This window comes from Microcaecilia unicolor, chromosome 11 (genome assembly GCF_901765095.1).
Source record: "Microcaecilia unicolor chromosome 11, aMicUni1.1, whole genome shotgun sequence".
NCBI classification, from domain to species: Eukaryota; Metazoa; Chordata; class Amphibia; order Gymnophiona; family Siphonopidae; genus Microcaecilia; species Microcaecilia unicolor.
In genome coordinates, this window is record NC_044041.1 from 104,545,656 (window position 1) to 104,557,127 (window position 11,472).

Consider the following 11,472-nt stretch of genomic DNA (forward strand, 5'->3'; position numbering starts at 1 on the left):
AAGAAAACAGGGGGGATGCGTCCCATCCTAGACCTGAGAGGCCTGAACAAATTCCTGGTCAAAGAAAAGTTCAGGATGCTTTCCTTGGGCACCCTTCTGCCAATGATTCAGAAAAACGATTGGCTATGTTCCCTGGATTTGAAGGACGCACACATTCACATCCCGATACTGCCAGCTCACAGACAGTATCTCAGATTCCGCCTGGGCGCACGCACTTTCAGTATTGTTGTGCTGCCCTTTGGGCTCGCCTCGCCCCACGAGTGTTTACAAAGTGCCTCGTGGTGGTAGCGGCGTATCTACGCAACCTGGGAGTGCACGTGTTCCCATAATCGCGACGATTGGCTGGTCAAGAACACCTCGGAGGCGGGAGCCCTCCGGTCTATGCAGTGCACTATTCAACTCCTGGAGCTGCTGGGGTTGTCATAAATTACCCAAAGTCCCATCTCCAGCCAACACAGTCTGTGAATTCATAGGAGCTCTGCTGAATACCCAGACGGCTCGGGCCTTCCTTCCCGAAGCGAGGGCCAACAACCTCCTGTCCCTGGCTTCGCAGACCAGAGCGCCTCAGCAGGTCACAGCTCGGCAGATGTTGAGACTTCTGGGTCATATGGCCTCCACAGTCCATGTGACTCCCATGGCTCGTCTTCACATGAGATCTGCTCAATGGACCCTAGCTTCCCAGTGGTTTCAAGCCACCGGGAATCTAGAAGATGTCATCCGCCTCTCCACCAGTTGCCGCACTTCACTGCTCTGGTGGACCATTCGGACCAATTTGACCCTGGGACGTCCATTCCAAATTCCTCAGCCCACGAAGGTGCTGACGACGGATGCATCTCGCCTGGGGTGGGGAGCTCATGTCGATGGGCTTCACACCCAGGGTCTGTGGTCCCTCCAGGAAAAGGATTTGCAGATCAACCTCCTGGAGCTCCAAGCGATCTGGAACGCACTGAAGGCTTTCAGAGATCGGCTGTCCTACCAAATTGTTCAAATTCGGACAGACAATCAGGTTGCAATGTATTACACCAACAAGCAGGGGGGCACCGGATCTCGCCCCTTGTGTCAGGAAGCCGTCGGGATGTGGCGTTAGGCTTGCCAGTTCGGCATGCTCCTCCAAGCCACATACCTGGCAGGTGTAAACAACAGTCTGGCCGACAGACTGAGCAGAGTCATGCAACCGCACGAGTGGTCGCTTCATTCCAGAGTGGTACGCAAGATCTTCCGAGAGTGGGGCACCCCCTCGGTGGACCTTTTCGCCTCTCAGACCAACCACAAGCTGCCTCTGTTCTGTTCCAGACTTCAGGCACACGGCAGGCTAGCGTCGGATGCCTTTCTCCTCCCATTGGGGGACCGGCCTCCTGTACGCTTATCCTCCCATACCTTTGTGGGGAAGACCTTACTGAAGCTCAAGCAAGACCACGGCACCATGATTCTGATAGCGCCCTTTTGGCCCCGTCAGATCTGGTTCCCTCTTCTTCTGGAGTTGTCCTCAGAAGAACCGTGGAGATTGGAGTGTCTCCCGACTCTCATTTCGCAGAACGACGGAGCGTTTGCTGCACCCCAAACTTCAGTCTCTGGCTCTCACGGCCTGGATGTTGAGGGCGTAGACTTCGCTGCGTTGGTCTGTCTGAGGGTGTCTCCCGTGTCTTGCTTGCCTCTAGGAAGGATTCCACTAAAAAGAGTTACTTTTTCAAGTGGAAGAGGTTTGTCGTTGGTGTGAGAGCAGGGCCCTAGAACCTCGTTCTTGCCCTGCACAGAACCTGCTTGAATACCTTCTGCACTTATCAGAGTCTGGCCTCAAGACCAACTCAGTAAGGAATCACCTTAGTGAGATTAGTGCTTACCATTATCGTGTGGAAGGTAAAGCCATCTTTGGAGAGCCCTTTAGTCGTTCGATTCATGAGAGGCTTTGCTTTTGTCAAAGCCCCCTATCAAGCCTCCTGCAGTGCCTGGGATCTCAACGTCGTCCTCACCCAGCGATGAAACCTCCTTTTGAGCCACTGAATACCTGCCATCTGAAGTACTTGACCTGGAAGGTCATTTTCCTTGGTGGCAGTTACTTCAGCTCGTAGGGTCAGTGAGCTTCAAGCCCTAGTAGCTCATGCTCCATATACCAATTTCATCACAACAGAGTAGTGCTCCGCACCCACCCAAAGTTCCTGCCGAAGGTGGTGTCGGAGTTCCATCTTAACCAGTCCATTGTCTTGCCAACATTCTTCCCAGGCCTCATACCTGCCGCTTGATGAACGTCAGTTGCACACATTGGACTGCAAGAGAGCATTGGCCTTCTACTTGGAGCGGACACAGCCCCACAGACAGTCCGCCAATTGTTGTTTCTTTCGACCCTAACAGGCTAGGGTCGCTGTCGGGAAACGCACCATCTCCAATTGGCTAGCCGATTGCTTTCCTTCACTTATGCCCAGGCTGGCTGACTCTGAGGGTCATGTCACGGCTCATAGTGTCAGAGCCATGGCAAGCGTCGGTGGCTCACTTGAAGTCAGCCACTATTGAGAGATTTGCAAGGCTGCGACGTGGTCATCTGTCCACACATTCACATCACATTACTGCCTCCAGCAGGATACCCGACGCGACAGTCGGTTCGGGCAGTCGGTGCTGCAGAATCTGTTTGGGGTGTAAATCCAACTCCATCCTCCAGGACCCGAATTTATTCTGGTCAGGCTGCACTCTCAGTTAGTTGTTCTTCGTAGGTCAATTTCTGTTATACCCTCGCCGTTGCGAGGTTCCATTGACCTGGGTTCTTGTTTTGAGTGAGCCTGAGAGCTAGGGATACCCCAGTCGTGAGAACAAGCAGCCTGCTTGTCCTCGGAGAAAGTGAATGATACATACCTGTAGCAGGTGTTCTCCGAGGACAGCAGGCTGATTGTTCTCACCTACCCTCCCTCCTCCCCTTTGGAGTTGCGTTTTCATCTTTTTTGCTTGTCATTCAACTGGCGGGAACGGTCGTGCACGGGCGGGAAGACGGCCGCGCATGCGCGGTGGGCGTGCTCTGCGTGCGGACCGCCCGCGAAGCTTCTTCCGGTTGGTGGGGGCTGCCGCGGACGTCACCCAGTCGTGAGAACAATCAGCCTGCTGTCCTCGGAGAACACCTGCTACAGGTATATATCATTCACTATCAGTGAGAATAGTTCTTTGTCTGAGGACAAGTAGGATCTTAATATTGTTACCAATAGGTGATGTTATCCGATGGAGCCCAACATGACGAGCACTTCCCAGCATTCTTCCGGAAGTCTTTGTAAGCAGTCTACCATGCATGAGTGCTTCTTCCTGCTCGGCATTGTTATACAGGACCATCTCAGTCCTGTTTTTCTGTGGAGCAGTGTGGTCATGTTTTTTATTCATTCCCACAGCTGGCAAAACAGGTTTCCATCACATATTCTTTTAACTTGTCAGATTGTGTAAGTTGCTTGCATGGGCCAAGTGTTTACACTTCCCTCTCTTTAAATCTCTTATTCTCCGAGGACAAGCAGGCTGCTTGTTCTCACTGATGGGTGACGTCCATGGCAGCCCCTCCAATCGGAAACTTCACTAGCAAAGGCTTTTGCTAGCTCTCGCGCGCCCATGCGCACCGCGCATGCGCGGCCGTCTTCCCGCCCGAACTGGCTCGTGTTCGTCAGTCTTCTTTTGTCCGCGCTCGGGACGGTCGTGTTTTGCCGCCGTTTCGTGCCCCTCAAGTTGACCCTCGCGCGATTTCGCTAAGAAAGGAAAAAAAAAAAGGAGACACCTTTCGGTCTTGTCCCTTCCCATGTGTCCAGCTTTTCCCCCAGCGTAAGTTTCCTTTCACTTTTGGGATCGGCCTTTTGGCCTCTGTACGGGTTTTCTCTCCCTTATTTTTGGTGCCTTTCGTCGTCATCGCAAATTTTGATTTCGCCGGCGTGATTTTTCCGCCCATGTCATCGAAGTCTCCAAGCGGCTTCAAGAAGTGCACCCAGTGCTGCCCGGGTAATCTCGCTCACTGATAGGCACGCTTCGTGTCTTCAGTGTCTGGGGGCCTGGGCACCGCCCGCAGGCGTGCAGTCTTTGTGCTCTTTTACAAAAGAGGAATCAGGTAGCGAGATTGGCCCAGTGGAACGTTTTGTTCTCGGGCACTTCGTCGACAACAGCACAGGACGTATCGAGTGCATCGACGTCGACAGCATCGAAGTCTTCGACCTCGGCATCGACGGCATCGAGGCTTCGACCCTCTGCATCGTCGGTACCGAGACATCGGAAGGCTGCGTCGACATCGGTGGTACCGGGACCTCCGCTGTTGCTGATGTCGTCGGACGGTGGTGCTTTGACTGGAGTGCAGGTGAGGGCTGTCCATTCCCCTGCTGGTGGCGGTGAGCCTTCGGGTGGGTCTCCTCCTGCCCTGAGGGCTCCTGCGGTACAGCGCCCCCCCCCCCCCCCCCCCAAGACTGACCTTCTTCAGCCTCGGCCCCGAGGAAGAGACGGTTGGATTCTACGGTCCTCCTCGTCGGTACCGGGAAGCTCCGGTGACATGCTTCGTTTGAAGAAATCAAAGAAGCATCGACACCGGTCTCCTTCCCGCCTCGGTACCGAGAGCTCTGGGGTCGCCGAGGGAGTCGGCACCCAGTAGGCATCGGCACTGGGAGGATCGCTCACCCTCTGTTCAGGAGGTGTCGATGCGCTTCACCTTGGACAGCCTGGAACCACCTCCACGCCCGGAACAGACCTCTGACCTCGACGCCTGCATTGGCTTCCCAGTCTTTCTCTACAGCCCGCTCTGCACGAGAGTCTCCGGGCCGTTCTTCCAGATATTCTGGGAGAGCTGTTGCGCCCTTCTCCTCCGGTACCGGGGGTGCTTGCGCCTCCGGTACCGTCGAGCGAGGGCGACGGCTGGCCCTTTGCCCGGGGTGAGGTCTCTGACATTGGTACCGCTTGCGGCCGCCTCCCAGGAAGACTCCCCGACGACGTCGGTGGAGGGAGCTTCGCCGGTGCTGGCGAGGGAGTCTACCTCTCGGCGCTCCCCACCGTGGCCGTGTTTCCACGGAGTCGAGTCGGGCACGGCTTCAGACACAGGTTCATGAACTGTGTCTGATACTGATGGTGAGACCTTGTGGGAGGAGGAGGAGGACATCAGATATTTCTCTGACGAGGAGTCTGATGGCCTTCCTTCTGATCCCACTCCCTCCCCTGAAAGGCAGCTTTCTCCTCCCGAGAGTCTGTCTTTCGCGGCCTTTGTCCGGGAGATGTCTACAGCCATTCCCTTCCTGGTGGTTGTGGAGGATGAGCCCAGGGCTGAAATGTTTGAGCTCTTGGACTATTCTTCTCCACCTAAGGAAGCGTCCACAGTACCCATGCATCATGTCCTAAAAAAGACATTGCTGGCGAACTGGACCAAGCCTCTAACTAATCCCCACATTCCCAAGAAGATCGAATCCCAGTACCGGATCCAGGGGGACCCAGAGCTGATGCGCACTCAGTTGCCTCACGACTCTGGTGTGGTGGATCTGGCCCTAAAGAAGGCTAAGAGTTCTAGGGAGCATGCTTCGGCGCCCCTGAGCAAGGACTCTAGAACCTTAGACTCCTTTGGGAGGAAGGCCTACCATTCTTCTATGCTCGTGGCCAAGATTCAGTCCTACCAGCTCTACACGAGCATCCACATGCGGAACAATGTGCGGCAGTTGGTGGGCTTGGTGGACAAGCTCCCTTCTGAGCAAGCCAAGCCGTTTCAGGAGGTGGTCAGGCAGCTGAAGGCGTGCAGAAAATTCCTGGCCAGAGGGGTATATGATACCTTTGATGTTGCGTCCGGGGCCGCTGCTCAAGGTGTGGTGATGCGCAGACTCTCATGGCTGCGTGCCTCCGACCTGGAGAATAGACTCCAGCAGCGGATTGCGGACTCCCCTTGCCGGCGGGACAACATTTTGGAGAAAAAGTCGAACAGGTGGTAGAACAGCTCCACCAGCGGGATAACGCTTTCGACAAATTCTCCCGCCGGCAGCCTTCAGCATCTACCTCTTCAGGTAGACGTTTTTATGGGGGAAGGAGGGCTGTTCCCTACTCTTCTGGTAAGCGTAGGTACAATCCTCCCTCTTGACAGCCTGCGGCCCAGGCTAAGCCCCAGCGCTGCGCGCTCTGGTCAGCAGCGTGCGCCTCAGCAAGGCCCCACAGCTCCCCAGCAAAAGCAGGGGGCGAGCTTTTGACTGGCTCCAGCAGAGCATAGCCGATGTCAAAGTGTCCGTGCCGGACGATCTGCCGGTCCGGGGGAGGTTGAAAGTTTTTCACCAAAGGTGGGCTCTCATAACCTCCGACCAGTGGGTTCTCCAAATAGTCCGGCAAGGATACAACCTCAATTTGACCGCCATGCCTCCATTGTCCACCGGGAGCTCAATCCTTCAGCTTCCAGCACAAGCAGGTACTTGCAGAGGAACTCTCCGCCCTTCTCAGCGCCAATGCGGTCGAGCCCGTGCCACCGGGGCAAGAAGGGCTGGGATTCTATTCCAGGTACTTCCTTGTGGAAAAGAAAACAGGGGGGATGCGTCCCATCCTAGACCTAAGGGCCCTGAACAAATATCTGGTCAAGGAAAAGTTCAGGATGCTTTCCCTGGGCACCCTTCTTCCCATGATTCAGCAAAACGATTGGCTATGCTCTCTGGACTTAAAGGACGCTTATACACACATCCCGATTCTGCCAGCTCACAGACAGTATCTTCGATTTCGTCTGGGATCACGTCACTTCCAGTACTGTGTGCTACCCTTTGGGCTCGACTCTGCGCCCAGAGTGTTCACGAAGTGCCTAGCTGTGGGTAGCAGCAGCGCTTCGCAGGCTCGGAGTGCACGTGTTCCCTTATCTCGACGATTGGCTGGTGAAGAACACTTCCGAGGCAGGAGCTCTACAGTCCATGCAGAGCTACTAGGGTTTGTGATAAATTACCCAAAGTCCCCATCTTCTCCCAGTACAGAGACTCAAATTCATAGGAGCTCTGCTGGATTCTCGGACGGCTCGTGCCTATCTCCCGGAGACGAGGGCCAACAATCTGCTGTCCCTCGTCTCCCGGGTACGAGCGTCCCAGCAGATCACAGTTCGGCAGATGTTGAGATTGCTTGGCCACATGGCCTCCACAGTCCATGTGACTTCCATGGCTCGTCTTCACATGCGATCTGCTCAATGGACCCTAGCTTCCCAGTGGTTTCAGGCTGCTGGGGATCTAGAGGACGTGATCCACCTGTCCACGAGCTTTCTCAAATCCCTTTGCTGTGGACGATTTGGGCCAATTTGACTCTGGGACGCCCCTTCCAAATTCCTCAGCCACAAAAGGTGATGACTACGGATGCGTCTCTCCTGGGGTGGAGCTCATGTCGATAGACTTCACACCCAAGGAAGCTGGTCCCTCCAGGAACGCGATCTGCAGATCAATCTCCTGGAATTACGAGCGGTCTGGAACGCTCTGAAGGCTTTCAGAGATCGGCTGTCCCATCAAATTATCCAAATTCAGACAGACAACCAGGTTGCCATGTAGTTACATCAACAAGCAGGGGGGCACCGGATCTCGCCCCCTGTGTCAGGAAGCCGTCAGCATGTGGCTCTGGGCTCGCCGTTACGGCATGTGGCTCCAAGCCACATATCTGGCAGGCGTAAACAACAGTCTGGCCGACAGGTTGAGCAGGATTATGCAACCTCACGAGTGGTCGCTCAGTTCCGGAGTAGTGCGGCCAGATCTTCCAAGTGTGGGGCACCCCCTTGGTAGATCTCTTCGCATCTCGAGCCAACCACAAGGTCCCTCAGTTCTGTTCCAGACTTCAGGCCCACGGTCGACTGGCATCGGATGCCTTCCTCCTGGATTGGGGGGAAGGTCTGCTGTATGCTTATCCTCCCATACCTCCCAAACTCAAACAAGACCGGGGCACCATGATTCTGATTGCTCCCTTTTGGCCGCGTCAGATCTGGTTCCCTCTTCTTCTGGAGTTGTCCTCCAAAGAACCGTGGAGATTGGAGTGTTTTCCGACCCTCATCACACAGGACGAAGGGGCGCTTCTGCATCCCAATTTCCAGTCTCTGGCTCTCACGGCCTGGATGTTGAGAGCGTAGACTTTGCCTCTTTGGGTCTGTCGGAGGGTGTCTCCCGCATCTTGCTTGCTTCCAGGAAAGATTCCACTAAGAGGAGTTACTTCTTTTTATGGAGGAGGTTTGCAGTCTGGTGTGACAGCAAGGCCTTAGATCCTCGCTCCTGTCCTACACAGACCCTGCTTGAATACCTTCTGCACTTGTCTGAGTCTGGTCTCAAAACCAACTCTGTAAGGGTCCACCTTAGCGCAATCAGTGCATACCATTACCGTGTGGAAGGTAAGCCGATCTCAGGACAGCCTTTAGTTGTTCGCTTCATGAAAAGTTTGCTTTTGTCAAAGCCTCCCGTCAAACCTCCTACAGTGTCATGGGATCTCAATGTCGTTCTCACCCAGCTGATGAAACCTCCTTTTGAGCCACTGAACTCCTGCCATCTGAAGTACTTGACCTGGAAGGTCATTTTCTTGGTGGCAGTTACTTCAGCTCGTAGAGTCAGTGAGCTTCAGGCCCTGGTAGCCCAGGCCCCTTACACCAGATTTCATCATAATAGAGTAGTCCTCCGCACTCACCCTAAGTTCTTGCCGAAGGTAGTGTCGGAGTTCCATCTGAACCAGTCAATTGTCTTGCCAACATTTTTTCCCCGTCCTCATTCCTGCCCTGCTGAACGTCAGCTGCACACATTGGACTGCAAAAGAGCATTGGCCTTCTATCTGGAGCGGACACAGCCCAACAGACAGTCCGCCCAATTGTTTGTTTCTTTTGATCCAACAGGAGGGGAGTGGCTGTGGGAAAACGCACCATATCCAATTGGCTAGTAGATTGCATTTCCTTCACTTACGCCCAGGCTGGGCTGGCCATTGAGGGTCATGTCACGGCTCACAATGTCAGAGCCATGGCTGCGTCAGGGGCCACTTGAAGTCAGCCACTATTGAAGAGATCTGCAAAGCTGCGACATGGTCATCTGTCCACACATTCACATCTCATTACTGCCTGCAGCAGGATACCCGACGCGACAGTCGGTTCGGGCAGTCAGTGCTTCAGAATCCGTTCGGGGTTTAGAATCCAACTCCACCCCCCTAGGCCCATGTTTTATTCTGTTCCAGGCTACACTCTCTGTTAGTTGGATAAGTTTTTAGGTCAATCTCAGTTATGTCCTCACCGTTGCGAGGCCCAATTGACCATGTTTGTTGTTTTGAGTGAGCCTGGGGGCTAGGGATACCCCATCAGTGAGAACAAGCAGCCTGCTTGTCCTCGGAGAAAGCGAATGCTACATACCTGTTGAAGGTATTCTCCGAGGACAGCAGGCTGATTGTTCTCACAAACCCGCCCGCCTCCCCTTTGGAGTTGTGTCTTCCCTTGTCTTTGTCTTGCTACTTACGGGACTGATGAACACAAGCCGGTTCGGGCGGGAAGACGGCCGCGCATGGGCGCGTGAGAGCTAGCAAAGGCCTTTGCTAGTGAAGTTTCTGATTGGAGGGGCTGCCGTGGACGTCACCCATCAGTGAGAACAATCAGCCTGCTGTCCTCGGAGAATACCTTCTAAGGTATGTAGCATTTGCTGTTAGGTATTTTGGCACTTAAAATTTTTCTTTACTTTTCTGTGGCCCCCTAGGCCCCCTTATACCTTGGGCACCCATTCTGGGAACTTAAGCCGTTTGGTTATTTTTCCTGCCATGTCCCAGAAAACTCCAGTGGTTTTAAGAAGTGCTCCAGGTACAACAGGACTGTGTCCCTTAAGGACACCCATAATTGGTGCCTGCAGTGCTTGAGGCCCAATCATAATCCCTCTTCTTGTAAACTCTGTTTGGAGATGTCAAGAAAGGATATTAAGGGTTGAGAGAAGCAGCAAGAAAAGATTTTCAGCACCAAGAAGTCCGGTCTGTCAACTTCAGTGTCAGAGGTATCAGTTTCTGTGGCTCCAGGAACTGCATTTGAAACAGGGGATGCATTGACAGTGAGAGGGCCTCCATCTTCTTCGATATAGTGTTGATAGTGGCCACCAGGATGGAGCATCCTCCAGTCTCCTCCCAAGGGCAAGGAAGGATTTGTCATTGTTCTCATCAATGCCGAGGGGTTCCAGTGCCATATGCTGGGCAGAGACTAAGAGGTATCAGCATCGATCTCCCTCGAGGCACAACATTGAAAGCACCGAGGCATCAAGGTCACTGATGTGCTTGAAGCACCACCAGAATGAGGGCTACTGTCCCTCCTGGAGCCAAACGGGGCACACCAGCCTCCATTGAGCTGAGACTAGGTCACTGATACTGCCTCAATACCTTTGAAGGATGTGACCAACTTGGCTGAGCCCCAGTCTTTCATCAATGGCAGCCCCCGAGGAGCAGCTTCAGGCCAACTTCTTGACTTATCTTTGTGACACTGCTTTCTGCTATGGAGGCCCATTACTATGGAACACACTGCCTTTGACCTAAGAATGGCATCTCCATGTTCAAAATTCAAGGAACAACTCAAGACTATTTGAACTTACCGGAGGGTGACTCTTTGTTTCTGCTTGCTTCCAGGAGAGATTCCACTAGAAGCTCCTAATGCTTCAAGTGGAAGAGGTTTACTGTCTGGTGTGAGGATTAGTCCCTAGATCCCTTCATGCCCCATACAAAAGTATCTGAATAGCTTCTATACCTGTCAATCAGGTCTCAAGACCAACTCAGTAAGGATTGCCTCAATGCCATTGGAACTTATCCTCATCATATAGAGGGGAAGCCCATCTCTACTCAGCCTTTAGTTCACTTCATGAGTTGCTTGCTTTTAATAAAACCTCCCATCAAGCCCCCTTACAGTGTCATTGGATCTCAGCATTGTCCTTACCAAGCTGATGAAAGTTCCTTTTGAGCCACTGGATACCTATCATCTGAAGTACCTGACATGGAAAGTCTTATTTTTGGTGGCAGTCACTCGTGCATGCAGGGTCAGTGAGCTTCAGGTGATCATCTTACACTGTTTTTTCATAACAGAGTGGTTTTATTTGTTTATTTAAAAAATAGGTATATCCTGCACCATCTCCAAAACTGGGTGGGTTACATGTCCTTTGAGTAGTTTTCTGAAAGCCAAATAAGATGACGTATTGTGAATTGTATCCAGTAGAGCATTCCATAAGTTGGTCCAGCAGCTCTAAAGAGAGAGTCTTCGTCTTGATAGATGTTAAGCGTAATAAATGAGTGAAGGTACTTCTAGCGATCCTTTAGTAGTAGATCATAATAGACGCAATGGGTTGTAAATTTTCAGAGGAGAAGAAATACAAGATAGAGCATTGTCATTCAAAGCTTTAAATATCAAAGTAAGAATCTTAAACTGAATAGGTAACCAAAGAAGTTGAAATAAAATAGGGGTGATATGTACAAAATGAGGAGCATTGCATATCAAGTGTACGGTAGCATTCTGTACTACTTAAATAAAATGCAGAGATTTCTGAGGCAAACCCAAGAAAAATCATT